This window comes from Halichoerus grypus, chromosome 6 (assembly GCF_964656455.1).
Source record: "Halichoerus grypus chromosome 6, mHalGry1.hap1.1, whole genome shotgun sequence".
Lineage (NCBI taxonomy): Eukaryota > Metazoa > Chordata > Mammalia > Carnivora > Phocidae > Halichoerus > Halichoerus grypus.
Window position 1 is genome coordinate 60,794,533 of NC_135717.1, and position 26,669 is coordinate 60,821,201.

A 26,669-nucleotide genomic window follows, 5' to 3' on the forward strand; every position below is an offset into this window, starting at 1 on the left:
AAACAAGTAAACCAAAAAACAGACTCTTAAATACAGAGAACAAACTGGTGGTTGTCAGAGAAAGTTGGGTGGGGAGGATGGGTGATTAGACAAAGAGGATTAAGAAGTACAAACTTCCAGTCATAAAATAAATAAGTCACAGAGATAAAAAGTACAGCACACAGGACATAGTCAATGACATTGTGATAATGTTGTATGGGACAGATGGTGACTACACTTGTTGTGGTGAGCATTGAGTATGTATAGAATTATTGAATCACTATGCTATACACCTGAAACTAACATAATATTGTATGGTAACTATACTTGAATAAAAAAAATTTTCTAAAAGCCTCATGTCAAGAACTGAAGGGTCTGGAATTTACTCTACTTGAAGGTAACAAAGTTAGCTTGCCACCATTGCTTGCAATCTGACACAAGATGCCTGGGTCATGATGAAAGACTTTTTCACTCATGACAAAAGCAGTATCTAGAGTATCAACATGTTTGTATCAGTACAAGCCCCAGTTTGCAGATGGGCCTAGATGAACATCTGCACACACAGTGGGTCATGTTACAGGAGAGAAACACTGAGCTTGGGGAACTTTCTGCTTTATAGCAACCAGTAAGCAAGTCTTCTTATCCCAAAGCAGACATGATCTTATTCCTCAAGGTTTCTTACTGCAAATACAACGGTCAGGGCTTTGCATTCTTGGCACACCCAGCAAGATGTGTAGGAAGAGGAGAGCCCTATGGAAGAGCATTTCCCAACACTATCCACCCCTGACTTTTACATCATCTTGGCTTCTGGCCTGACCAGGGCCCCATGGACATGGGCAGGTTGTGTTCACTGGCAGGCTTTACTCTGGGTTTGTATGGGCACCAAGAAGGAGGCAAGCTACCCTCTCTCAACCCCAGATGCCAAATTAGGATTGCTAGTAATTGGTCAAAAGAGGACTTGAGTTGGATGTCTTTCTAGGGCAAAGCTGCTTTGCCCTTTTGTCCCTTCTATTATCCCTTGTGAGAGTCTGGAATTATTTCCCCATTCTAGGAGCCCCAACAGGCTAATAACTGTCTTTAGAGGGCAGTTCTAGGACCTCTGTCCTGACAAACCAGGATGCTCTGGAAAGAGGGGAGAGCAGGGCAAGGGAAGTGCCCTGCTCAGTCTCAGTATTCTGAATAGCTCATCGGTTAATTTATGGGTTAGTGGCCAGCTCTCTCCCACGGTTCATTTGTTGGGGAGTCATGAGCTGGAGTTGTCTTGGGAAGGGTTGGTTTGGGCTAATGTTTTACTCTGCTCTATTTTCTTCAAGCTTCCTATCCTGCTGCTTCCTCATTCAGGATTTCCTCAAACTTCCTGTTCTTGTTTTCTTGGTTATGTTTTCATTTCTTAAAAAAAATAAATTATTCCTGCTATTTCAGTGGGAACTTGGGAGACAGGAGAAGTAAACAGGAAGACTCATTTCTTTGTCTTGAACTGGAAGCCTATAATTTTTCAAGGACTCAGCATCATAGAAAGAGCATGAGATCCCTTTTACCTCCCCATCCTTTTTTTCCCCTTCACTTTCCCTCTCTCCCCCTCTGTACTTCCATACACTCAGCCCACAGGCTAACTTCAGGACAACAAAAGCTATTAAAATAAAAATAAAATAGAACAACGATTTTTATGATATATGTTATCTCTTTCACTGATTCAAAAAACATTTGCTAAGTGTCTCCTCAGGGTTTGGCATTAATGTAGGCACTAGGAATACAAAAGAACTGTAGTCCCTGACTTCCTAGGGGTCTAAAGACCAGTAAGAGAAAAGAAGGCAAACAAAGAATAGCCAATCGGGTAAGTGTAAAATTCACATTATGTACTCTCTGCAAGGGGAGACCTGGAGTCTGGAGAGCAACTCTGACCAAGGATGATGACTGGGAAGAGAATTTGCCAAGGGTGGAGGGTGGGGTGGAGGGAAGGCTTCCCCATGGAGATCATGTACCAGCTCAGTCTCAAAAACTCAACAGAATTGTCCCAGACAGACAAAGGGAAGATACTTTAATATGGCATAACCCATAAAGCATATAGCATATTGGGGGAAATATAGCATATTTTGAGCATATAGAGTTCAAATGTTTAAGGGGAAACCTCAGAACAGGAAATTTTGAAGGTCCTTGTGAGTCACACGGAAGAGTTAGAATGTGGTCAGTGTTTCCCAAAGTGTGGCACAAAATTATTTTAGCTCACACATGTGCTTTTTAAGAAATAGTTTTGAGTTAATTATATATGTTAGAAACATAAACCAACATATTAAATCCATGATTTTACACTTAGGGTAAGCCTAGCAGGTAATGCTGTTGGGATTCATCTCAGGCAAGCCAATGTATACATAAGTGCTCAGATATACTCATAAATGTTCCAAGCCTTCAGTGACCACCAAACTTAGAGAAAATAGACACCACTAGTGTTAAGGAGCTTAATATAAGAAAGGAGAAATAAAAGTAACAACAACAAAAAAAGTAAAAGTAGTAATCTCTCTACTCCTAAATTCATTTTCCCATTTACTATGTATTTGTTGGGATTTGATGGATTTGGGGCTGATCAAGGAAAAAGATGACCATAAGAAGCAGTAGCACACAACTAGCTTTATTGGGTAGTGCTTAGGGTTCCATGTGGGTAAGTCCTTCACCGAAGAAATCTGTCCAGAGGCTCTACTGTGGGGGGCCACCACCCAGAAGGGGAGGAGGGCAGAGGGACTTCTAGGGGAGAGGGAGGCCAGTGTCTAGATGATGTCACTCAGCAGCATGGCAGGGAGTCTGGGTCAGAGAGCTTGAAAGGCCAGCCATAACAGCTTGGAGGCTTATAGCCATGAGGCTCTACCTAACCAATGACAGCAGATGGGGGGTGAGGTTTTATGGAGTACGCAAAGCAGATGGGACCTAAATGGCTTAAAATCTGATTATTTAGGCTAATTTTTAAGTAATTAGATGTGTAAAAATTTGAATTTGGCACTGGTGGGCTTTTGAGCTAACAAGTCTCAGCCTTGAGTGAAGAAATAAACAATGGAGTCAAGACTCAGAGGCCATCTTTGGCTCATGTATACAACAGTGTTTGTTCCATGGAGCTCCTGAATCCTGTAGTTTGGGAACATGATTTATAGCAACGTATTTAAGTGAGTGAAATCACATTACAACAAAACAGGGCTCCCCTTGGAAGCTGTATTTATTTTCATTTAGTATAATTCAAAATAGACCCGAACAATTTAATTTTATTTAATTTCAAAGCAATTTGCACTTAGTTTAAACTATGGAGCCCATGTGGCAGTAAGGGTATAGATTGGAGTCAGAAAGCCCTGAATGCAATGTCTAGCTTTACCACCCAGTAACTTCTATCTGCTTCAGTGTTCCTGTATGTGAAATGAGGATCCTGGCCTCTACGTCATGATAAGCTTCGGATTAAATGAGGTAATGCAGGGAGAACAGTCTGGTAGACTCTTCTGACCTCGATGTCAACTGAGAGGACTAGACAGAGGACATCAGAGTCTCAATGTGAGTGGGAGGCAAGACACCCCCAACCCCGCCAAGGGCAGAATTTACAGTGGGGACACAGGAGTTAGTCGTCAATGACTAAACTCCCTCACCTGCTTAGAGGACACAGGCTACAGTGTGGAAGAGTTTTGTGGGGAGATTGTTGAAGAATTTATTTGGAGAGGGGGGGTATACAGCTTGGAGTTCCCACACCATCTCTCTGCATGGAGGGGCAAAGGTGTTACTTTCCAGTGTTAGGTTGAGGGGGCCAGGTTTCGGAGGAATGACGCAGAGCGCACCGAGCTGTCGCCTGCATTTCTGAGACAAAGGCAATTGGATCACACCTTTGCTTAAAGTGGACTGAGGTCTCTCTCAGCTGTGGAGCCCAGAAAGAGAGAGGCTGACTGGCCTGTCACTTTGATGGCAGAGCTAGGACAGGGCTGTTGGGTTTGGACCTGCCTCCACTCCTAGAGGTTGTTGGGGCCAGGCATGCTATAGGATCCCTGGTGGACCAGATGGTGGGGTGCTATAGGAGAGAGCTGAGTCCTAGACAACAGGGCTTCCAGAAAAGTGAAGAGACACCAGGTGAGGACGTTAGAGCTGTCCCAAGGGACAGTACAGAAAGTACTATTTAAATCTGTGCTGCCCAGTATGGTAGCCACATTTCTGGCTATTGAGCATTTCAGATGTGGCTAGTCTGAATTGAGATGGAAGTGTAAACTACATGCTGAACTTCAAAGACCTGGAAGAAAAGAATGTAAAACCGTTTCATTAATAATTATATATTGATTATATGTTGAAATTGTAATATATTAGATATATTTCACCTTTTAAAATGGGGCTCTAAAAAATTTAAAATTACACATGTGACTCACATTATATTTCCATGGGACTGTGCCTGTTTAGTCCTTACTGAGTGTTTTCCTCTTAGTTATAAAATGACTCTGAGATTTTCAAACAAGTCTCATCACAAGCTCATGTCTCCCTCAAAATATGGCATTTGTCAGCAAGACAAATTCTCTCTGCAGCACAATAAATGTGGGCTCATCAGATGACCAACAGAAAGAAAACTGCTATCACAAGCTCCAGGAACACCTGTGTTTTCTCCAAATATCTGCCACAAAATGCTACCAAGACAAAACTACTGCACAAGGCAGGATAACGTGAAACGAAAGTAGCAGGTACTAACTTGTAGATGAGAAACCAAATGAGCCTTTGATTAATATATTTTAGCAAGCTTTCAAATACTTGTGCTTGTTCGAATATCTGATTTTAAAAGTTTACAAAAAGCCAATATTCCCCTATGGCTAGCAAACACTTTTATTCATCCCATATATGAAGGCTTTGAAGTTCACTGCTGACTGGGGTATTCTATAATGAAGGCAAGTCTTTGTCTTTGTGGTTCCTTCCCATTGAATGTCCAAGTGTGTTGGTCACAAGGGAGGCTGCCCAGAACGTGTCCATCTCAGGATGGAACATGGATGAAAATCTCTGTCACTGTGCAGTTTATGGAAACCCCACCAAACAAGATGCCACAGGTGACTTCAGAGTAGCCTTGCTTCAGAGTGATGTTAATGTCTCAGAAAGTGGTAAGGATTCTGGTCCTGGCAAGGGGTAGCAGCCTGACACAGGACAACTGTGGTGGGCAAGTCCCTGTCCAGAGCTCTCCTGCGGGTGGGGAAGGCTTTTTCAGCTTGTATTTATTGGACTTCTCCTTCTGCCCAATCTCTTTTGTTTCCTTCCCCTCCACAGATGTTAACCCCTAATAAATATCTTGCATGCCCAATTCAGGCTCAGTGTCTGCTCCTGGAATACCCAATTTCTGACATCCCCATGCAACCTGAGATAGGGTCTTACCTCATACCCATTCCCATATCCCATTAACCTCCAGAACTGGTCTTAGGGGCGGAAAGGGCATAGCAGACTGGGGTGCCATGCTTGTAAGTGCCTCAGCTCCTCTCCCAACTCCCCGCAGTACATGTACAAGGAGTAGGATGAGGTATCTGTTGAGCTGGTGGCATGTCCCTGTGTGTGGGACATGCCCAATCTGGAAGCACTTCTTGGTACACTCTGTGATGCTGGCCATGCTATTTTTCTTGCTCTACAGTTGGGACAAATGCCTGCTTCAAGTGTTCAAAATGGAGCTTTCATGATGTCAGCATTTTCTTCCCTGGCCCCTGGTCCCCTACCATGACAGGTCTCTGTGTGTCCCCAAGGGAGCAGCCAAGCCCTCAGGGGAAGTCTCCAAGCTCCATTTCCAACCCCTCTTTCCCTGCCCAACCCCTGCCAGCATCCTTGAAGATGGAGGACCTGCATATCTCCCAATGGCCAGCTTACCAGAAGAGAACACAGACCCCCCAGCACTGTGTTTGCTCTGGGTTGCCCCCTCCTTCTTCCCCTGTTCCCCTATGTGGCTTGGACTTCAACATGTTCTCTGAAGCTCTCTCAAGACAGCAATGCCTAATGAATGCATTTGACTGAAAGCCAAGGAAATGTTTAAAGTTCTGTCTTATGATACAGCTTTGAGAGTGGTGGCAAGAGAACATCCAGACCCTGGAAAATAACCTTGCCCACTACTCTTTCCACTCTTGTCAGGGGGTGGGGGGGTCCTCTGATTAACAGTTGCCTATTCATGAGAACACTGACAACCATAAATATTAACACAGAACTTGGCCACAAAAGAATTGGAGAAATGGCAATATTTCCTGTCCAACCAGGTCGTATGCCCATGGACATTTATTTCCTTATCGGGAAAGTGAGGGGACTCACCTTTCTTGCAAAAAGGGAGATACACTCAATTATACCCTGAGGCCTGGGAAGGGGGAAGAACAAGGCAGAGGGCAGGAGCTACAGCTAGAACCTACTAAGTAGAGGTTTGCAAGGTCTGGGATCCCTTCTTGTCCCGGAAAGATGGGCTGGAGATTGAGAACACAGGCTGCTGGTAAGAGCCTCGCTGCGCGTGAAATGCAAACATCTTCATTGTTTTTCCACGCTGGCTAATTAAGATAATTCTGTTTGAAGTTACAGCTCCTGGCTCAATTCTAAGAGGCCCGCTCTTATTTCTTGAATCTGTGCCCACACTTTGTAGGTTTTCTGCATGACTTGCCTGGCTGGGTGACTCTGGACAATGTTTCCAGGAGCTGTCAGGCGTGTGCAGGAGTGAAAGAGGCAACTGTTTGAAGTTACTGTGTACGTGCAGAAATTTCACAACATGGCAGCATCTCATAGATCATAGATGATATGATTTTTCCAAAGACCCTAAATTTAAAGCTTACTCTGGAAAGCTTGGGAGCTGTTTGGACGTGGTTTAGGTGTCACATATGAGGCGAGCTGAGGGTTGATGAGATCATGACTTCTCTGGTTTGCAATGATTTTTTTTTTTTTTTTAAGTAGGCTCCATGCCCAGCATGGAGCCCAATACAGGGCTTGAACCCACGACCCTGAGATCAAGACCTGAACTGAGACCAAGAGTCAGACACCCAACCAACCGAGCCACCCAGGCACTCCTGGTTTGCACTGATTTTAAGGGTGGGTTTTGGAATTAAATCAGCACGGTTGGTCAGGCCACAGCCCTGCTCAAAGCCAAACACTGCATAGGCAATAGGAAGAGGAGCAGTTACAGTGGAAGGGGATGACTGTTACCTCTTGCCCCCAAAGTTCTTCCAGACCAAGATGATCTCTTGTGCTTAGGGTGCAAAATTTAGGGTTTTCAACCAATACCAATGAGCATCTGAGCAGAGGCAAAATGCTTCCCAAGCTGGGGCAGCCACTATGGAAAATAGTATGGAGGTTCCTCAAAAAATTAAAAATAGAACTATCATATGATCCAGCAGTCCCACTTCTGGGTATATATCCAAAGGAGATGAAATCACTATCTCAAAGAAATATCTGCATTCCCATGTTTATTGCAGCATTATTCACAATAGTCAAGATACAGAAACAACCTCAGTGTCTGGTTAACAGATGAATAAACGTTTTATATACAAACACACAATGGAATATTATCCATTATCCAGCTATGAGAAAGAAAAAAAATCTTGTCATTTGTGACAACATGGATGGACCTTGAGAGCGTTATGCTAAGAGAAATAAGTCAAATAAAGACAAATACTGCATGGTATCACTTATATGTGGAATCTAAAGAAAAAGCCAAATTCATAGAAACAGAAAGTAGAAAAGCAGTTGCCAGGGCCTGGGGGTGGAGGAAATAGGGAGAGGTTAAAAGTATACAAACTTTCAAAACTTTTCTTGCCCTTTATCTAGGTGGTCTCTAAATAACCCATGGCTATCCTTCCAGGGACTCCCTGCACCCAGGTTCCTCATCTGTAACAGCCACAGTAATAATACTGACCTCCCAGGGGGGCTGCTGTGAGGAACGATGAGATGACACATGAAGACTATTTAGAATTGCATCAGGCGCAGTTGGCTATTTATAGCACTAATCATCATTGTTCAGTTATCTGGTATTTGCAAATGACACTGGTCACCAAGTGACAGCTATCTAAAACTGGCCCAAAGCTTCATTATCAATATGTGAGAGGTATATGTTAACCAGTCATGCCTTGGTTCTCTAGTTCTTTTTTTTTTTTTAAGATTTTATTTATTTATTTGACAGAGAAAGACACAGCAAGAGAGGGAACGCAAGCAGGGGGAGTGGGAGAGGGAGAAGCTGGTTTCCCGCTGAGCAGGGAGCCCGATGCGGGGCTCAATCCCAGGACCCTGGGATCATGACCTGAGCCGAAGGCAGATGCTAATGACTAAGCCACCCAGGCACCCCGGTTCTCTAGTTCTAACCCTTTGTTACCAGACAACCAGAAAACCACAGACTTGGACAAGTCTTGACTGTCTATATTTAATTATTTCTATTCCAACTTATTCTACCAAGGATTTGAAACCACATATGTATAATGAAATATAAGTTCTAAAAATTCATATTCAGACATTCTAGCTATGGACTAAATAAGTCACAGGGATGGAAGGTACAGCATAGGGAACATAGTCAGTGGTAGTGTAATAGCGTTGTATGGTGACAGATGGTGGCTACACTTGTGAACACAGACATATAGACTTGTCGGATCACTATGTTGTACACCTGAAACTAATGTAACATTGTTGTCAGCTATTCTTCAATTAAAAAAAATTGTTTTAGGGGCGCCTGGGTGGCTCAGTTGGTTAAGTGACTGCCTTCGGCTCAGGTCATGATCCCGGAGTCCCAGGATCGAGTCCCACATCGGGCTCCCTGCTCGGCGGGGAGTTTGCTTCTCCCTCTGACCCTCCCCCCTCTCATGCTCTCGCTCTCTCTCTCTCTCATTCTCTCTCTCTCAAATAAATAAAATCCTTATAAAAAACAGATTTAAAAAATTGTTTTGAAGAGTCAATCGTTTTGAATATTCTTGAACAATTCCCCACCTACACTTCTAATCCATCTTGAATGGTCTTCAAATGAGTATTTGGGAAACAACACAAAACAAAACACATTATATCCAGGGAAAATATAGATGGGGAGATAAATTATATATATATACATATTTTAATGTTTATATAACAATATGTAATTATATATTTTGTATCTTTTATATATAATATATAACTTAAATTATATAATTTACTTAAATTAAAAATAAAATTGAGTGTTAAAATAATAGTACACAGATATGATGGACATAAAAATAAGGGTGGGATGCAAATTTGCTTCTAAATTTCCTGATAACCAAAGAAAAAGGAAATATCATTGGCTATATATCTATATTGTCCAAAAGAAGAAAGTACACCATTTCCTCAGGAATACAAACAAACAAACAAGTACATAAAAAGATTTTCCTGACACTTGGGTATTAAAAAAAATGATCTGCCTGGTTTTTCATATGTGAACACTGGGACTTGCTGTGGGCTACAACAGCTAATGTCCTCATCATATCTGGACAATGAATGTATTCACTGACTCAATATGAGTGTATTATAATGTCCTTCACTACATTCCAAGTGAATAAAGCCAAACATGGTGAAGGCAACTGTGGAAGCTCAAGACAAGGTGTTCCAATTTGAGACCTCTCTTTTTGATCTGGCTTTATCTAGGAGAAAACATAGACCATGAAGAGCAAGAGGAGATCTTCAGGTCCTTTAAACTCTCTTCCATTTTATATAGTTCCTCTCAACTGTTTTGGCAAAAACAAAAACAAAACCCCCCAAACCTCAAAACAAGCAAGCAAACAAAAAAAAAACCCCAGAAGATAGCAGCAGACAGTTTCAGATTATACTTTTTGGAAAGGGGCCAGACTGGATTACAGTTTAATATTTTGGATTGCCCTTTTCTGGGCTTTGGTATTAGATAATACATGATAATTTTGCTGCATCTTTTAATGACTGCTTTTAAAGACATTCATAGTTTTTGATGTCCTTTTATTAGATTTACTTGATCCATTTTTTTAGGACTTCGCAAGGAAGAAGTCGATAAACTGGGATGCTTTCAGTCATTAGATAGCCAGAGTTTGATGCCAGAAACCCAGAGGTAAATTTTAAATTTAATATCAGTAGCTCTCCTTCACCTGGGTTTTCTAGAATAACTATCTTTCTCTCACCTTACTTTGATCTTATCCTGTTACCATGGTTAGAACGGTTCTATACTATTTATGTCATTTATTATAAACCACCTCAGAATGTTTTTTGAAAGAAGATGAGGCACAAGTTTAAAATCAAGTGCACAACAGCATTTTATGATGCAAAGGGGGAGCATTTAAAATGTATTCACTAAATGTATCAATCAATATTGTTTTTGTCTGAGTAACAGGATCTGACACCACTGTGGCTTACAGCCTTTACTATACACATTAAGAAGTCTAGAGAAATGCAGTCCAGGGCTGATATGGATGCTTAATGATATAACCAAGGACTCAGGGTCTTTCCATCCTTCGGCTCCACCATCCATTACATGTGGCTTTCATCCTCAGGGTCCAAGGCAGCTGCTGCACCTGTCACCCTCCACATATCAGGTATGCACACCAGACAGGAAGAAGAGGGAAAGGACAAAAGGACAAAAGTAACATGCCTGCTGAGTCTGTTCCTTTGTAAAGCTTTCTCAGAAGCTCCACCACCACCACGACCGGCAGCACCACCTCTCCTTATATGTCACTAACCTAAAACAGAGTCACATCACCATCCCCAGCTGCAAACAGCTCCAGGAAGGTGAATATTTTAGCTGGGAACATTGCTCCTTAAGCAAACTCACAGTTCTATTAGTAACAAAGAAGGGAAGAGTGGATATAAGGTAGGCATTTAAAAGTGTAAGCCACAACAAATGTTTGTAATATAACATTAACAGAAAAAAAAAAAAAACAGAAAACAAATCATCTCTTGTGTAGCACCTCAGCTTTATAAACCAATAGACACAACATGAGAAAAATTACCAAAATGTTAAGGGTAACTGTCGATGGGTGGGAGAATTATCAATGATATTTATTCTCTCATAGGTAGTTTTCTGTATTTTCTTTGTTTTATTAAATTGTTTGCCAGTTTATAATGAGAAGAATAAATTAGTATTTACAAAATAAAATGTATTTTATGTTTATGTTTTTCTTATTGCTAGACTTCTCTGATTAGTCATTCACCAGCATCATCCTGAACATTACATAAGAATATCAGGAATCGGGGTGCTGGGTGGCTCAGTCGGTTAAGTGGCAACTCTTGGTTTCGACTCAGGTCATGATCTCAGGGTGGTGAGATTGAGCCCCACATCCGGCTCCGCAATCAGCGGGGTGTCTGATTGAAATTCTCTCCCTCTACCCCTGCCCCTGCTTGTTTGCTCTCTCTCTCTCTCTCTCTCTCTAAAATAAATAAATAAATCTTAAAAAAAAGAATATCATGAGCCATTTTTTATGGACACCAATAGGTTACATAGTCTTTCTCATCTAGTTAAAAAAAAAATATGGACCCCCCCCAACTTTACAAGCTTAAATATGGTGGATTATAGATTAAATTATATGACACAAGCAGAAAATTGGCAGGATGGCAGGGTTTGGCTCAGCTGAAAGAACACTCAACCAGCAGGCAGAGATAAAATTCCATTGGTGCACTGCAGGATCCGTGCTATCTTGGGTAATATAATTAACTTCTTTGAGACCCGAAGACCTCATCTATAAAATGAGGGCTTGAACTATGTGACCTCTAATAGTCCTTTTTGACCTTGGCATTCTGCTTCGTTTAGCTACATGTCAACATCTCTCAGAGCTCGTTTTTATGGCCTTCTGAAGCATTTGTCTTGGTTGTTTACCCTCACACTGAAACTGCCATCTCATGAGTGACGCTCCCCTTGCCTGTTTCTCCTTCTACTTTTTTTGAATATTTCTCTCTTCTTTTGTGATTTAGTTTCCTCCTTCAGACCTGGAAATGTGAATAATGCTCAAGAATCAGCCGTGTTCTGATCAGGCTCTTTTTTGTGGCCCCCTTAGCAGTTTCATCTGCTTTGATAACTGTTGTATGGATGAGTCCCAAATCTATGCCCTTGGCTCCGACATCTCTAGGCTTCAGACTCACATTTCCACCTGCTTGAGATCCATATGTCATTCAGATAAATGTCACCGGCAATTCAACCTGTTTAAAACCAAGCTCATCCTTTCCCTAGTCAACATGGTTTCCTGCCCCTTGACTTTTTGTTATTTCTCTGATTGGCACCACTCTTTTCTTAGTTTTTTAGGCCTGAAACCTTAAAGGATGTCTTTGATTCCCTCCTTCAGCTTACCTCTCATATAAAATCATGGAGAAATCTTTTTGGTTCCAGTTCAAGATGGCAATGTAAGATCCTGAAATCGCCTCCTTCTATGGACACACCAAATCTACAGCTACGTATGGAATTATCTCCTCAAAAAAACCCTTAAAACCTAGCTGAGGGAATACTATACATCAGGCAAATTAGAAAAAAACCCACATAGAAATAGGTAGGAGAGGCTGAGATACAATCTTGCCATAAACCCCACCCCTGGCATGGCAACCCACAATCAGGAAAGAACTCAAAACCCAGGGCTTCTCCCTGAGGAGTAAAGAGTTTGAACCCCACATCAAGAACCCCAACTTTTAAGACCTGCACCTGAGAGATGAGCCCCTAAACTATCTAGCTCTGAAAAACAATGGGGCTCATGCCCACAAAACCCTTAAGGCTATAATGAACTGAGAAACAGCTCTTAAAAGGCTTGTGTACTCAGACTCACCTACCCCAAGGACCAGCAGAGAGGCAGCCAATTGAGAGGTACCAGGCTTTACGTGAAAGAGGCTTATTTGTTTATCCTAAAGCATTGGCCTGAGGGGCAGGGATCTACATTAACATACATCTGGGGCCTGCTGGGGTACTCTTGGGGGATGGAGGCTGGCATGCACCGTCTTTGCATTCTCTTTCTGCCTCGCTCCAGCCTGCTGGTGCCGTATTTGTGCTCTCCCTCTGCCTCAGTTCAGCTCACAGGTGTCTTCTGGAAAGAAACTTGTATCCTCCTCTGGTGCCATGATTTTTTTTGTGTGGCTACTCCCAGGAGATGCCTCTAGATCACCCAGCTCTGATGGCCAGTGGGGCCAACATCTGTGGGTCCCAAAGAAGTGTAACCAATGGAGAAAGAGTTCTAAATGGCTATCACCCCCAGGGCACAGAAAGAGGCAAGGGTCTGGGGAGCCCAGGATTTCTGTGAAAGATGCTTATTAACTTATCCTCATAGCTGTGGCCTGAGGAGCAGGCTTCTAATTAAACACACATTTAAGGGCTGACTGTAACCCTTTCCAGAGACCTCAGAGGGGAGGTGATATCTTCCTGCTCCCCCTCTGCCGTGCTCCAGAGCACCAGTATCTCCTGGAGGGGAGCTTCCATATATGTCTAGTGCTCTAGTTTTTGCAGCTGCTGCCCAGGGGCTGCCCCTTGATAACCTGGCTCTGGTGACCAGGAGGACTTGTGTTCCTAGGTCTCACAGGATTATAACAATCAGATAGAGAGTCACAGATAGCTGACTAAAACACACCCCCAGTCTTTCTGTGAAAGGGGCCTATTTGCTTATCCTGGAGATTTGGCCTAAGGGGCAGACTTCTAATTTGGCACACATCTAGAGGCCTAAAGAGGTTCACTCTGGGGATGGAAGCTGCTGAATTCCACCTTTGTGCTCTCCCTCTGTTTCACTCCAGGTCACCAGTATTGCCCAGAAAGGAGCTTGTACACTCATCTGGCACCCCAATTTTTGTGATTACTTCCCTGGGGACACCGCTAGATCACCTGACTCTGGTGGCCAGCAGGACTTATGCTTGAGGTCCCACAGTAATATACATATTTGCATACTTTAAAAGCTACTGCCTGAGGGTCTGGCTTATAATAAGCTTGAATGTAGGTGTTGACTGAAATCATCCCCTTTATGACACTGACAGGTCTTGGCACACCCTCAACTACTTGCTGGAAGCCACTAAAAATAAAATTGGCTGTTTGGATGCTCACAAAGTTTTAAGACACAACCAAGAACTAGGACAGGGTTGAATGATTAGGTTCATCTCTGATATGAGGCTACTCTTTCAAGACTGGGAGAGGTGGCTATTTTACCTATTGCATAGAAACCAACACATAGAGTTTGAAGAGACAATGGAATATGTTCCAAATGAAATAACAAGATAAAACTTCAGAAAAAGTCCTTAGTGAAATAAAGATAATTTACCTCATAAAGAGTTCAAAATAATGGTCATAAAAATGCTCACCAAAATCAGAAGAGTGGATGAAGTGAGAATTTCAACAAAGGGATAGAAAATATAAATACCAAATAGAAATGACAGAGCTGAAGAATATAATAACTGCCCCAAAAAATATACTAGAGGGGTTCAGTATCAGACTAGAGGACACAGAAGAAAGGAACAGATAACTCAAAGACAGGGCAGTGGAACTCACCCAACTAGAGCAGCAAAAAGAAAAAAGAATGAAAAAAAGTAACTAGCTTAAGGAACTTATGGGACACCAAGCAGACCAACATTTGCATCACAGTGTTCCTGGGGGGGGGGGGGGCGGGGTGTGCAAAAAGTTAATTTGAAGAAATAATGGCTGAAAACTTCCTTAAGTTGGGAAAGGAAATAGATATCCAGATCCAAGAAGCCAGAGAGTACAAATAAGATGAACCCAAAGAGACCCACACCAAGACACATTATAATTAAAGTGTTAAAATTTAAAGACAAGGAGAGAATCTTAAAAGCAGAAAAAGTAAAAGAGTGTACTAGAGAACCCCCATAAGATTATCAGTGGATATTTCAGCAGAAACTTTGCAGGCCAGAAGAGACTGGCACAATATATTCAAAGTAGTGAAACAAAAAACAGCCTCCAACTAAGAATACTCTACCTGGCAAAGTTGTCTTTCATAACTGAAGAACAGATAAAGAGTTTTCCAGACAAGTAAAAGCTAATAGAGTTCATCACCACTAGACTGGCCTTACAACAAATATTAAAGGGATTTCTTTAAGCTGAAAAGGAAGGGCACTAATTAGTAACAGAAAAACATATGAAAATACAAACCTCACTGGTAAAGGTAAATAGATAGTAAAAATCAGAATAATCTAATGTTGTAAAGGTGGTGGATTAATCATTTATAAAGGTTGTATGAAGGCTAAAAGACAAAAGTAGTAAAAATACCCATAATCCTGATAATTCAAGAGATACACAAGATTTAAAAATGTAAAATGTAACATCAAAAACATAAAACATGGGGGGAACAGTAATGTACAGTTTTAGATTGTGTTCAAACTTAAGTTGTTAGCCACTTAAAATAGACAATTATAAGTTGTTATATGTAAGCCTCGTGGTAACCACAAAGCAACAAGTAGATAGACAAAAGATAAAGGAATATAGACATACCTCTAAAGAAAGTCATCAAACCACAAAGGAAGAGACAAGGAAAAGAACAGAGAGGAACTACAAAACAACCAGAAAACAATTTAACAAAATGGCAATAAGTACATACCTATCAATAATTACTTTAAATGTAAATGAACTAAATTCTCTAATCAAAAGATGTAGAGTGGTTGAATGAATAAAAAAAACAAGACCCATTATATGCTGCCTACAAGAGACTCACTTCAAATGTAAGGACACACATGGAAAGAAAGTGAAGGGATGGGAAAAAATATTCCATGCAAATGGAAACCTAAAGAAAGCTGGGGTGTCTATACTTACATCACACAGAAATAATTTTTTAAAACAAAGACTGTAATAGTCTTTGTTGGATGTGGATGAACTGAGGGGCATTACATAATAATAAAAGGGTCAATCCAACAAGAAGGTCTAACATTTGTAAATATTTATGCACCCAACCTAGGAGCAGCTAATTATATAGAGCAAATGTTAACACACCAAAAGGGAGAAATAGACAGCTATACAATAGTAGTAGGGGACTTTAAGGCAAAGTACACCTCACTTACATCAATGCATGGGGCATTCAGACAGAAAATTAATAAAGAAACCTCAACCTTAAATGACGTGTTGGACAGGATGAACTTAACAGATATATACAAAAGATTCCATTCAAAAGCAACAAAATGCACATTCTTCTCAAGTGCACATGGGATATTCTACAGGACACATCATATGTTAGGCCACAACACAAGTCTAAATAAATTTAAGAAGATTGAAATCATATCAGGCATCTTTTCTGACCCTGGTATGAAACTAGAAGTGAAGAAAACTGGAAAATTCACAAATATGTGGCAATTAAACAATGCGCTACTATACAACAAATGGGTCAAAAAGAAATCAAAATAGAAATAAAAAAATACCTTGAGACACAGGAAAATGAAAATACAACATGCCACAAATTTGGAGATGCAGCAAAAGCAATTCTAAGAGGGAAAGTTCACAGTGATAAATCAAGAAACAAGAAAAATCTCAAACAACCTAACTTTTTACACCTCAAGGAACTAGAAAAAGAACAAATAAAGCCCAAAGTTAGTAGAAGGAAAAAAATAGCAAAGATCCGAATAGAAATATGAAATAGAGACTAAAGACAATAGAAAAGATCAATAATCTAAGAGCTGATTCCTTGTTATTTTTTTTTAATAAAATAGCCTTTGTTAGAGCAGTTTTAGATTCACAGTAACACTGAACTGAAAGCACAGAGAGTTCTGATATAACCCCTGCCCCCCCCATACTCAGCATCCCCCACTATCAACATCCCCTACCAAAGTGGCACATTTGTTACAGTCATGAACCGTCATGGACACATCATTATCACCCAAAGTCCATAATTTATATTATGGTTCAATCTTGGTGTTAACAGTACATTCTATGGGTTTTGACAGTGAATAATTACATGTGTCCACTGTTTGAGGATCATACAGAGTAATTTCACTGCTCTAAAAATCCTTCATCCCTCCTTTTCCCCAGTCTGGCAACCACTGATATTTTTACTGTCTCCATGGTTTTGACTTTTTTAGAATGTCATATAGTTGGAATCATACCATATGTAGCCTTTTCAGATTGGCTTCTTCTACTTAGTAACATGCCTAAGAGCTGGTTCTTTGAAAAGATAAACAAAATTGATGAACTTTTAGCTAGACTCACCAAGAAAAAAAGAGAAGAGTCAAATAAATAAAATCAGAAAAAAAAGAGGAGACATTACAACTTATACCACAGAAACACAAAAGGATCATAAGAGACTACTATGAATAATTTAGGCTAACAAATTGGACAACCTAGTAGAAATGGAGAAACTCCTAGAAACATACAACTGACCAAGACTAAATCATGAAGAAATAGAAAATCTGAACAGACCAATTACTACCAAGGGGATTGAATCAATAATCAACAACCTCCCAACAAACAAAAGTCCAGGACCAGACAGCCTCACTGGGAATTCTAACATTCAAAGAAGCATTAACACCAATTCTTTTCAAACTCTTCCAAAAAACAGAAGAGGAGGGAACACCCCCAAACTCATTTTGTGAGGCCAGCATTACCCTCATATCAAAACCAGAGAAGGACACCACAAGAAAAGAAAATTATAGACCAATACCTTTGATGAACATAGATGCAAAAATCCTCAAAAAAATTAACAAACAGAATTCAACAATACATTAAAAGTATCATACACCATGATCAAGTGGGATTTATTCCAGGAAAGCAAAGATGGTTCAACATTTGCAAATCAATCAATATGATACACCATAGTAACAAAATGATTGATAAAAAAATCATACAATTGTCTTAATAGATGCAGAAACAGTGCTTGACAAAATTCGCCCTGCATTTATGATAAAACTCTCAACAAAGTGGGTATAGAGGGAACATACCTCCACATAATAAAAGCCATACATGGCAAACCCACAGCTAAAATCATACTCAATAGTAAAAAGTTGAAAGCTTTTCCTTTAAGATCAGGAACAAGACAAGAATGCCCACTCTTGCCACTTGTATTCAACAGAGTATCGGAAGTCCTAACCAGAGCAATTAGGCAACATAAAGAAATAAAAGTCATCCAAATTTGTAAGTGAGAAGTAAAACTATTACTATTTGCAGATGACATATTATACATAGAAAACCCTAAAGACTCCACGAAAAAAACCATTAAAAGCTAATAAACAAATTCAGTTTGAAAATCTGTTGCATTTCTATATATTAATCTATATAATAATAGGAAAGAGAAATTAAGAAAACAATTCCATTTGCAATCGCATCAAAAAGAAAAAAATGCCTAAGAATACATCTAACCAAGGAGGGGAAGGACCTGCACACTGAAAACTGTATGACATTAATGAAAGAAATCAAAGACACAAGTCAATAGAAAGATAGTTCATGTTCATGGATTGGAAGAATTAATATCATTAAAATGTCCATACTACCCAAAGCAATCTATAGATTCAATGCAATCCCTATCAAAATTCCAATGGCCTTTTTCACAGAACTAGAACAAACAGTCCTAAAATTTGTATGAAACTGCAAGACCCCAAATGGCCAAAGTAATCTTGAGAAAAAAAGAACAAAATTGGAGAACATCATGTTCTCTGAATTCAAATTCTGTTACAAAGCTATAGTAATCAAAACAGTATGGTATTGCCATAAAATCAGACATATAAATCAATGGAACAGAACAGAGAACCCAGAAACAAACCCATACATACAGGGTCAATTAATTTACAACAAAGGAGCCAAGATTATACAATGGGAAAAAGACAGTCTCTTTAATAACTAGTGTTGGGAAAACTGGACAGCCATGTGAAAAAGGTTGAAACTGAATCACTATCAAATCACCATACACAAAAATTAACTCAAAATGGATTAAAGGCTTGGACATAAGACCTGAAACCATTAAACTCATAGAAGAAAAATAGGTGGTAAGCTTCTAGACATTGCTCTTGGTGATAATTTTTTGGACCTGGTACAAAAACAAAGGCAACTAAAGCAAAAATAAAGAAATGGAAGCACATCATACTAAAAAGCTTCTGCACAGCAAAGGAAACCATCAATAAAATAAAAAGAAAACTTGCTGAATGAAAGAAAATATTTGCAAATCATATATCTGATAAGGGGTCAATATCCAAAATATATAAGGAACTCATTCAACTCCATACCAAAAAAAATCTGATCAAAAAATAGGCAGAGATTCTGAATAGACATTTTTCCAAAGATTTACAGATGGCCAACAGACACATGAAAAGACACTTAGCATCACTCATCATCAGAAAAATGCAAATCAAAACCACAATAAGATATCCTTTGCACTTGTTAGAATAGCTATTATCCAAAAGAAATGAAATAACAAGTGTTGGTGAGGATGAGGAGAAAAGGGAACCCTTGTGCACTGTTGGGGGGAATGTAAATTGGTGCAGCCACTATAGAAAACAGCATGAAGTTTCCTCAAAAAATTGAAAATAGAACTACCTTATGATCCAGCAATTCCTCTTCTAAGAATTTAGACAAGGAAAATGGAAACACCAACTCAAAAAGATATCTGTACCCCCATATTCATTGCAGCACTATTTATAATAGCTAAAATATGGAAACAACCTAACTTTCCAGCAACAGATGAATGGATAAAGAAAATGTCTCACACACACACACACACACACACACACACACACACACACACACACACACACACTGGAATATTACTCAGCCATAAATAAGAATGAAATCTTGCCATTTGCAACAACATGGATGGGCCTCACGGGCATTATGCTAAGTGAAATAAGTCAAAGAAAGACAAATATTATCTCACTTATATGTGGAATAAAAATAGAAACAACAGAAAACCAAGCTCAAAGATAGAACAAATTGGTGGTTGCCAGAGGTGGGAGCAAAGGGAGGGCCAAATGGGTAAAGATACAAATTTCCAGTTATAAAATAAAGAAGTTAAGCCATAGGGGTGTAAAGTACAGCATGGTAACTATGGTTAATAATACTGTATTGCAATTTGAAAATTGCTAAGAGCATAGATCTTAAAAGTTCTCATCACCGGAAAAAAATATTTTGTAACTATGTATGATGATGAATGTTTACAACACTTACTGTCATGATCATTTGCCATATATACAAATATCAAATCATTATGTTGTACATCTGAAAATAATATAACATTATATGCCAATTATACCTCAATAAAAAAGTCATATAGTCAAATCTGTTAGTCTTTTTATTTATGATTTTGAAATAAAATTTTTATAATAGTCCAAGATTATAAAATTGTCATCTTAGTTTTCTTTCAGTACTTTCTCATTTTACTTTTTAAGCTTACACTGTAGTCCCAACTTGACCTGGAGTTCCTGACATAAACTCCAGGATAGCACATCTAACACGTCCACTTTGGTTTCTGACCCGCATCTCACAGCTGCCATGGTTAAATCAAGATTTTGTGTCCCCCTCCACCAATCTGCTTACCATAGACTTCACGACTCCAAGTGCCCTGTGCCACCAATGCCTGAGACCCCAGCCCTTCTTCTCCCCCTGGCTCCAGTGTTTTCCAAATATCTGCTCTAGGGCCTTTTGCTATTTCTTCTTCCTAGACTTAACTTCCCTCAAATCTTCAAATGGCCAGCTGCTTCTTTTCAATTCAGATCCCAGCAAAAATGTCGCCTCGTCAGCAAGGCTCTCCCTGAGCCTATATAAAGTACTTTCAGTCATTTTCTCCCCCTTTCCTGTTTTGTTCCATCACAGTACTTACCTTCACCCCCTATTTTCATTTGTATACTGGTCAGAGTATAAAACAAATGAAAACATTCTACTACACATGGGCCCAGTCAGAGCTCTAAATACAGGCCACCCCAACGGGATTGGCCCCTTGGAAGGTTCACTCAGGCTGTAAAGGGGAAGGCAGACCTCAGTGGGACGGAAGCAAAAGCAGGGGGAGACGGCGGCAAGGCAAGGAGGCCAGTGGTGAGCTTGCAGCTCTCAAAGTCAAGCTCTGTGCCTTACAGCCAAGTCAGATAAGGTACTCCCCACCAAAGTCCAATTTAACCTCCTAGAAAAGTGCTCAGAAAGAGCCAACTGCTTCGTCCCATGGAACTGTGACCGATGGGAAAGATAGTAGCAGAGCTAACAAGACCCGCCGGGGAGGAAGCCCTGTATTTCCTCTGTGTTTTTGTTGTTGTTTTTTTTTAAGTCTCAAACTTAGAAGGGAAAAAACCCGATAAATATATTCTCTTCTGAATTTCCTGGCTGCCCTTAGCCAGCTCTCAGCAAGAGAGGCCAAGTTCTCCTAACCTCTGTGAGGAAGGCCAATAGGCTGACAGCTGGATATCAATATTTACATTCTGTTATCACATCTGCTGAGGAACCCCAGGCCTAAGAAGCTAAACTGAATTATTCTAGTTTTATCTCTCTACTGTTGGGTTCTGAAAAAACACTTCCTCCTTTTGAAAGCACAGGGTTTTTTTTTTTTTAAGGCCAATATAATTTTTTTTCCCTAAAATATCATAAAGACTTCTCACCCCAAAAGTTAACCCTTCCCTAGCTCAGTTGGCACTCAGTATATCTGAAGTGCAAACTGATTGACATGACTTGTTATAAGCCAACATTAAAACAATCTGCCATCTGCAAGACACATCTCCAACACTTGGGTAAACAACAAGAAAAACAGACTTTAAGTGACCACTGACATGAGTCAGCTGTGAGCAACAGTAAAGGAAAAACATGTAAAGGGCGGGGAGGCCTTTCTGGGACTTAGATTTTGTTAAAAAGGAACTACCAAGTGAAACTTTAGGAGAGTCGGCTGACCACTCGGGGTAGAGGCAGTGCTTTTATTTGCATCCCACAAATCACGGGAAGGCTGCCAGATACCCACTTTCATTGGGAAAACAAAAACAAAAAACCCACAAAACCCACTATGACAGATAGGCTTGGCTAGATATTGCACATGGTATCCAACGTCAGATCGCTCAAATAGTTTACCTTTCTCCACCGTCATACTTTTTCTTTTCTTTATTTTCCCTTTTCTTCTCTCATTGTAATCTTTGTGAGATGCACAGATGCAGTCTGGAACAATCCAGATTTATTTAAAGTGTACTTATTTTCTGTACCGTAAATGGGTTGGCTTACATGGGGTCAACGCTTAGCAGGTAGCTCTGCTAAAGGATTTCTTCCTCTTGCAAATTATGTAAACATCCAGATGTCGGTTTACAAAATATGAAGACGGAAGAAAACATCTTTGGTCTTTTAGTTTGGCCTTTTAACTCGTTTCTTATTTGCATACACAGTGTCGTTTCGAGCGTGTGGACCCCATGTTCACTCTCCCTTAACCCCACGTTCAAGGTTCCCACAGCCGCCCACTAAGATCTGAGTGGAGCTTGTTCAGAGCCTGATCCGCAGGGTGTGTGGCAGTTTTCCGCCACACGTTGCAACAACAGCCAACAAGGGGGCATGGCTGTGCATGGACCTATATCCACAAGTCATTCATAAAAGGAAGTGGCCAAAAAAAGCTCTCAAAGTGTCACTTGTTGACAAGAAGGTACAACAGCTTCGTGAACACCAATGCAGAATTAAGGAAAAGGCTCAAAGTTTCTAACTGTAGATTGGGGTTTTTCTTTACCAGCAGCCAGGGAGTTTGAACAATTTGATGCGAATGGTTGCCATGTCCTGAATTTGACAGCAATGAACTACATCCTGCATCTTAAACCTGGTATGTCGTGGACATCTTTGGGAGGTTATTTTTGTGTTTTGTTTTTGTTTTTTACAGCCCTGCATTGGAACCCTTCCATGTGAGGAATTCCCTATCTTATGACCGCTGTAGGGAAAACATTCCTGAGAAGTCCCCGTCATCTTCTCAGTCTCCTTTGAGGTTGGGGCGGATGCATGGCCTGCACTTGACCAAGGGAGCCACCCTGACGGGAATAAAGTACTAACAATATAACGGCAGGGCGGCCCATCCAGCAGCTGGTGACAGCAGCTTGGGCCTGGCAGTGTCGGCCGGCGGGGGGGGGGGGGGGGCGGGGGGGGACGCTGTGGGCACAGAAGGGGAGTGCATTGCAGGGACCCAGTTAGAGCTCCAGCATCCTCAGCAATCATATAGGCTTTCCAGTATCATCTCTGCACGTTTATAAAATCATCCAGGGTCAGGGAAATAGAGCACTCTGCACAGGGCAGTGGTCCAAATCTGGCATCTTCCTAGGAAGGATGTCTTGGCAAAAACACCAGGGGGACTTTGAGGCCCTACCTTAGCTCAGATCCCCTCTTCATCACCAGCATTGTGCTCCTGTCTTCAGAGGCAACTTGATTCTTCCCTCAATTCTTTTTGGGTGGTAGGCTGACTCAGAAACTACACCCATTCAAATGAAACAATGGGAAATAAACACCAATATTCACAGTTAATTTTGATTCCCTTCAAGATGATGACAGCAGATCTGCAGGGATATTTAAGAGCTGGGGTTCTTGATGCACAAGCTGTTTGGTTCCATTTCTCCCTATAACGTATGTATGTTTCTATATAACATACATATGTGTTATTTATAAGGTATATATATTCATATAGTGTTTGCTGGCTTTTTAAAGGCAACTCTGCAAGCTGCCACCTCTTTTCTCAATAGCTAATTTTATTATAATAAAGACTTTTCAAAAACAGTACTCTAAGCATGATATATTTATTTTAAAATGTTAACACTGACAACAAAAAGCTGAAAACAAAGGGGTTAGATTGCTGTGGTGCTCACACAGCTGGTAAGTGGAGGAGCCAGAGACTGAGAAGGATTTAATTATGGCTCTCCACCGGCCCTAGACTCATAAACGGATTCTACACTACATGTGCCTCAAGCCTCCTTTTTAAGTGTGAAGAAGGCCTTTTGTAACCAGGCAGGTACGGATGCTGTCAGCGTGAGTTATGCTCTTGAACTGTCGGGAGAGGTGAACAAGCATTTGCTTTGTTTAATTGCAAACCCAAGCTCCTCTAAATATGACCTCTATCTTCAGTGGTGTTTTACTCTACTTTTCAAAATAATTCTTTGAGTGGGAAATTTCATAAGGTAGCAATGTCACCTTCCAGCAAAATCTTCCAAAAAGATTGCTTAGAGTCCCTGGGGTGTTTCCCAAGAGCTTATCCCCGTGGCTGGGTAGCTATCTCGTGACTTCTGTCATTCCCCTTTTTTCTTTATTCACTTCTCCTTCTCCAGCGCGTTTCCACTGATGGTGTTGTATCTGCCTGTCCTGGTGCTGCTAGCTGGGCCCAGCAACTCTGGTGTGCCCCCTTCCTTTCCATTTTCTAGATTCTTCACATATAAAATATTCCATTGGGAACATTTTAAATGACAACAATACAAACTAGATGGAAAATTCTATTAATATCCTCTAGATTAAACTAAAATATGCTATTTGTGTTTTTTAACTCTTAAGTCCTTGGACTGTTGTGACTCTCAGAAGTGAAGCTCAATCCTTTCTGATCCAGTGAATAAATTCAATCTACTTTGAAAAGTTTCTCTTTTCCTCTCTGAATGTCACTGGATTTTTATAAGTCAACATACTTGTCTAGGATCTGTTTTGAGGTACGTGAATGGATATCAATCAGTTCACAAAGGCAAGCAGAACAGACGCTTTAACTATAGTGGACTTTGTGTTTTCCTATCAGATGTAACGAGCTCTTTATGTTTTAAGCTGTTCATTTTTTGCTAGATTATGGCAAAGATTTTTTTTCCTAATATGTTCATTTTGAGCATTTTAACTTTTTTCTTTCTTAACACTCATGCCAATTTAAATTAATTATTTGCATGAATCACTGTCTAATGTTTGATACAACAATTTCTCACTATCTCCACGTCTATCATCCAAATGTAGCTATGGCCATTTCTTACCTGGACTACATCAACAGCTCCTCACCAGGCTCCCTGCTTCCTCTCTTGCCCCTTACAGTTCATTCTCCAGCATTCAGAAGAAGCCTGTTAGGACAAAAGTGTGGTCATGACACTCTTCCTCAAAATCGCCTGGGTGGCTCAGTCTATTAAGCATCTGCCTCTGGCTCAGGTCATGATCCTGGGGTCCTGGGATCGAGTCCTGCATCGGGCTCCCTGCTCAGCGGGGAATCTGCTTCTCCCTCTCCTTCTTGCCCTTCCCCCTGTTCATGCTCTCTCTCTTTCTCTCTCAAATGAATAAATTAAAAAAAAATCTTACGTAAAGTCTCCCCCACATCACCTTCCTCTCACCAAGCTTAAAAGACCCTAAATGATCTATAGATTGATTGATCAATTGAGTCCCTGGCTGCCTTCCTCACCTCAGTTGACCTCCCTGACCTCAACCACTTTGCTGCCTCCCCAGCCCCCCACTTCTCGCTCCTGCCACACCAGCCTCTGTACTATTGCTCCAGCTCACTACACATGCTCCTACCTAGGAATCTTGGCACTCTCTATCCCCTTTACTTGAAATATCTTTTCCTAGATATTATTGTCTCAATCCCTTACTCTCTTTAAGTCTCTGCCTGTTTTGATGTCCCCTCTCTCTGACTTTGTCCATCTTTCAATTGGTTTCCAAGCTCAGGTGAAGGAGAGTAAGGGTGTATTATCTGGCCCCCTCAAACTCTAAAGGCATCTTATAGTTTATGTTGCTATTGTAAATGGAAGCTTTTGAAAAGTCATGCTTCCTGAATTTACAGGAATCTAACTGGTTTTGATATTTTGATCTTGTACTCAGGAAGGTTGGTGAGCACCCATATTAGTTCTTATAGTTAATTTGTAGATTCTTTCCAAATGCCTATGCTTTCAATCATGTCATCTGATGCCAGTTTTGTTTTTTCTATTCAAATCCTTTTATTGTTTAGTTCTCTTTTTGTCTTACTGGGTAGGACTTCTACAACAATATTGAATAGATGCAGTGATAGTTTTCAGCCTTGTCTTATTCCTAACTTTAATGGGGATGCTTTGAAAATTTTCCATTAAACATCATGTTTGCAGCAGGTTTCTGCTAGATATCCTTTATCAGAATAGAGAGGTTCCCTTTTATTGTATTTTGCTGAGAAAGACTTCCTTAATGAAGACAGTCTTGCCCTACCAGATATTAATATATGTGTAACTCTGTCTTACAGAGTTACAGTAAAGAGTGTAGTATTAGCACTGGGATAGAGAGAACAATGGCAGATTAACAGAGTCTAGAAATAGATGCAAATGTATATAAGAAGTCAGATGATTTATTCTGGTTCACTTTGGTCTCGTTTTGTTATATTTTCCTTTTTCTCTGTTAAAATTCCATCTTGACTACTGTTACAGCTTCTCTTCCCAGTCACTGGGGCCATGTCTTCTCATACCCTACTGAAAAAGCAATTTTCATTTTAATTCTCCAATAGGTTATTTTCAGAGATTTCTTTTACTCTTCTAAATGGTGTTCATCTTTTTTTAAAATTATTTCTTATTCTGGAAAAAACGTTCGAAGCTCAACTCTGCTGCTTGGAAGGTAAGGATATACAGTGTGTTCTTTTTTCCTAAGCCTCAGTTTTCTTATCTGCAAAAAGGACAAGCAGAACTCCTACAACACCAGGTTCTTTGAAGGAATAAATTCGCCTGGCATAGTACCTCACACTGGGTAGCACTCCATACAGTTTCACTTTAATAAATATATCTGGGTTTGTTTTTCCTTATTCCTCCTCCATCATGACAAGTCCTAGTTAAACCTGGATAAGGTGTGTGCATTGTCCTTCTCCCATGTGTGATGGTTGAATTCTATTTCCAGGTCTGCAGTGAGACGGTAGGCTGAGGAGCACAGCATCCCATCCAATTCCAGATCCTAGTAG

At 40.4% G+C, this 26,669-nt stretch overlaps 1 long non-coding RNA gene across 1 annotated transcript in view; it reads right to left on the reverse strand.

Annotated features, from left to right (window-relative positions):
• LOC118529785 (uncharacterized) overlaps window positions 1–24,824 on the reverse strand; it is a 98,513-nt gene extending 73,689 nt beyond the window's left edge. Inside the window, exons 1-2 of the long non-coding RNA XR_013448510.1 lie at window positions 24,745–24,824; window positions 23,121–23,222 (exon numbers count right to left, since the gene is read on the reverse strand). This is a non-coding gene — a long non-coding RNA (uncharacterized LOC118529785). The remainder of the gene's footprint in view (window positions 1–23,120; window positions 23,223–24,744) is intronic.
• Window positions 24,825–26,669: the final 1,845 nt, after the last annotated feature.